This window comes from Atractosteus spatula, chromosome 13, assembly GCF_055471065.1.
Source record: "Atractosteus spatula isolate fAtrSpa1 chromosome 13, fAtrSpa1.hap1, whole genome shotgun sequence".
Classification (NCBI taxonomy): domain Eukaryota; kingdom Metazoa; phylum Chordata; class Actinopteri; order Semionotiformes; family Lepisosteidae; genus Atractosteus; species Atractosteus spatula.
In genome coordinates, this window is record NC_142718.1 from 43,451,513 (window position 1) to 43,455,627 (window position 4,115).

Consider the following 4,115-nt stretch of genomic DNA (forward strand, 5'->3'; position numbering starts at 1 on the left):
TACAACATCTTTTTGCTGTGTTTTCTGCTACAAGAACAAAATTCTGTTTCTTTTGGTGAGTGAGAAAGTACATTTTTTTCCCCAACAGATAAGGCAAACAGACTCAATCAAACTCAATTGTGTCATACGGACATTACACATAATGTAGATGGACAAAGACCATGATTCTACTCTATTGTTAAAGATGTCAAAAGCATATACTAAGGACACAGAAACACTAGCACCAATTGAGCAGGTGCTTACAGAGCAAATACTAAGTTCAGAAGCTGTAAACATTACTGTTTTGACACAAACTATGCATTTAGCAACAATTTTTTGGTGCTGTTGTTGCACATTTTGTTTTAAAAAAATAGTACAGTTGTAAGAAAAAGTTTGAACCTTTTGGAATTGGATTTCTGCATTAATTACTCATAAAAATGTGGTCTGAACTAAGTCACAATAATAGATAAACACAGTTTCTGTTTCTTTACAATTCTTCTTCTAAGGTCCTCTGATATTTCTTTTGATCAGGGCATGGTTCACATGAACAGCTCTTGCTTGAGAAGAGCAGACTCTGTCAGTAACCAACCTTTGTGTGCGTTTTTTTGGGGGGGAAGGGCACCTGACTCCAATTTGCTTTTGGAGAAGTCATTAGCCTAGTGGTTCACATACTTTTTCCAGCTTGGACTGTGAATGTTTAAACAATGTGTTCAGTACTGACAAGAAGAAGTACAATTGTTTTTGTGTTATTTGCTTAAGCAGATTGTGTTTGTCTATTACTGTGACTTAAAAGATCTGACCACATTTTTATGAGTAATTAATGCAGAAATCCAGGTAATTCCTAAGGGTTCACAAACTTTTCTTACAACTGTATTACTTGTCTGTTTATTATAACACATAAAAAAACAAAATCCTGTTTTCTGTTACCACATTCTTCCACACTATCATCCAGACAGATCTTTCATTTTCTCCAATCCACTGATCCTGGACATGATTTTTATAGCTACTGTATCTAGGAAGATTAAGTATTATACTGACTCCCGACTCAATACAAGTTCAATTTATTTAGCTACAGAGCACAGACACAATTATGTCGAAAGGCATTCTGCTGTTCTGGAATATTACCATTTACGTCCAAGATTTTTTCAACCTTTAAAACTGTTTTGTCTTGTTTTTTTTTTTTAATTTATCAGTACACAGTATTGAGAGTGCAGAGGTCTCTGGGTGGATATACTGTACAGGTCAAAGGACACATTTTGTAACTGATGATACAAGAAGAACTTTGCAAATACAGCTATATCTTTTTTCCACAATATATTAGGAGGGATATCCATTGTATGCCAGCTATGCACATAAGCAGGTGCCAATATAGCTGCATTATAGAAATTTTAAGCATTTGGACTATAGGAATGTCATAATCTATAAATATGTACCAAGCTAGATCCTTTGTCATACACATATAAATAGGTATGTACAGACATAGTAATAGAAGCAAAAATCAATTTCTATATAATTATAATAATAACAATCAACTTCCATAAACCAGTCAAACACATACATGCATTTATATATTTATATATGTATAAAAAACAAATCACATCTCTCTGTCCTGGTTTGTTTGTACAGCAGGCCTTAATTTGAGGTGCATATATTTTTAAGAGTCTGTACAGGGTGTTTTGGCATTTAAATTTAAATTGGTTATTGTAGTATAGTACATTTTACATGTATATTACAAATTGTTGCATAAGCTTTACTCTTTTCAACTTAGAATTATTATTTATTATTATATTATTTTGTCATTAGGCATATTTTGAGAGACAATAACTTTGAAACTAACCAGGGCTGTCAGCTGGGATCTGAGCTTGGCAACATGTTTGACTTTTAGACCTCCACAGATTTGCACATCAGGGAGATCTCTAACACTAGTGATCAGACCCATGATAAACTGCTGCATGCTGTTAGCACACACCCTGAGTCACTGCCTGTCCCTCAGGTGTGGCTGGAGTTCATGTAGTATTCTTACAGGACACGGCCAAGGGGTCTGTGGGTCAGTGGCTCCAAAAAGAACTGTATAACAAGAAATTGCTTATGTTTAAGGTGAGGTGTGTCTATAAATATTGAAATATTACTTCACATATTGTATTGTTTATTGTCATAACACAAATTGTATTATTAATAGCGAATTTTTGCATTTCAAATAGAATTTCTATATTTAAAGTGAAAAATCAGTGCTGGAGTGTAAAAAAAAACCCCCGAAAAATTAAGCACCATACAAGTACAGGAAAATCTGCTGCATGTAAACTTAGCCAGCACCAAAAAGAGACTGCAGCAACAATATTCTATGTGACAACTCACAGGAGTCGTGTCAGCTTGGTGACATCACCAGAGCATGTCAAAACTGAAACATGAGTCCTCTTGAACACCTGCTAGAGACACACAGTGAACAGCTTCTTTCATATCATCTAGTAGTACATCGCCCCTGCACTGTTCTCCTGAGACAACAGAAACGCATTCCATTCAGTCCAGTCCTATATACTGTACTGTAACTAGCGATATGAAAATATTTACAGCAGACCATTCTACAACTTGGCTAAAAATTAACACACGGAGCAAAATACTTATTTATTGATTAAAAAATGCAACTTTAATCAATTAGTAGAAGAAAATAGTGAATTGTAAATATAATGCAATTAAAAAAAGACAAATGCTTCTCGTTCTTGTTTTTTTAAAAGTATGATAAAATGTGTGTTTAGTATAGTATGTCTTACATTTCTAAAATGTCCCTGTTTTTCAGTTGTAGAAATATTCAGGTTCAGTTGAAGACAGGCCATGATTTAATTCATGCATGTCTTCTTTACTAGAGGCACCTGTATGTGCTGTTTTAAAAGGTACTGACAACAGCCAGTTTTCATGATTTATATTGCATCTGTATGAAATTACATGTTAGAGTATAATTCCAAATTATAATTTTCAATTTTCACATGTGTAAGTTTATTTGGCTGTGAAGGTTATGTTTTAGGATATGTAAAATATTATTAATTTAAATGTTGACTTTTAAAGCATTTATTTTGTTAAAATTAAATTTTGTTTGTTAAAACATACATGTATATTGTGTCTTTTAATTAATAAACTAATGTTTGGTTAAGCAAAAATTGAGATCCAATGTAGGCAATCAAATTCTGACTTAATATACAGTACCAATGAGAACACTAACAAAGTTATAAGTGCAAGTTTTTCAATTCTACTGACTCATCACCCACAGAGCAATGAGATGGTATTAAGTACCTAGTGAACATGGAGTTTGAAATAAAAATGGTTAAAAGGCAAAATACAGTATCACATACCACAGGACATTACCTGGAATACATCACAATGGGAAGTGTTATATTAACTGGATGATATAAATCTCACATTTTATTAAAGTACTGGAAGGATATGTAGATTTTTTTTAATTATGTTTACGGTTTTCAGTAGCAGCATAGACTATACTAAACAACAATCCAGTGTAACGTTTCCTTAATGTCCACTTTGCTCAGCTATTTCATCTGCAGTATTTCCATTATTTTTCAGGCTTATTATTACAAACAGGAAATACCCACAGAGAAAAGGACTTTAACCTGTCCTGGCTTGATAAATCCATAATGTTTTAACTGTTCAGATAAAAATGTAATATTAACTTGCCTGGGAAATTAACGTATATGTATATATTACTGTATATCTGGTTGGCATACAGTCCGTGAGGCAATTCCTCGTTTCCCTACCAGATCTGCTGTCCAGCGGAGCTGCTGGAGCAGAATGGCTGCTGTCTGTCAGCCTGGTGAGGCTGGAGTCCCCTCCCATACTGCAGGTGCAGAGCTGGCGATCCTTTTGTGCTGAAAGTACTGTGGACACACAATAAATTATGGTCATGAGTACAATCAATTTCACTCTTAACAGTACAGGAAAATTCAATTTGATTAATATAAGGAAAGTAAGGAAGACTTGATTCACACGTTTCATAGGTCTGACCCTCATCTCAGAGATGTGTGAATAGAGGCTGATGGTATGTACTGTACACAGATTGAATAAGCTTTTCACTATATACTGTATACTTGTACATTCAAAAAACTATATCCAGTATATATATACTCAGATGT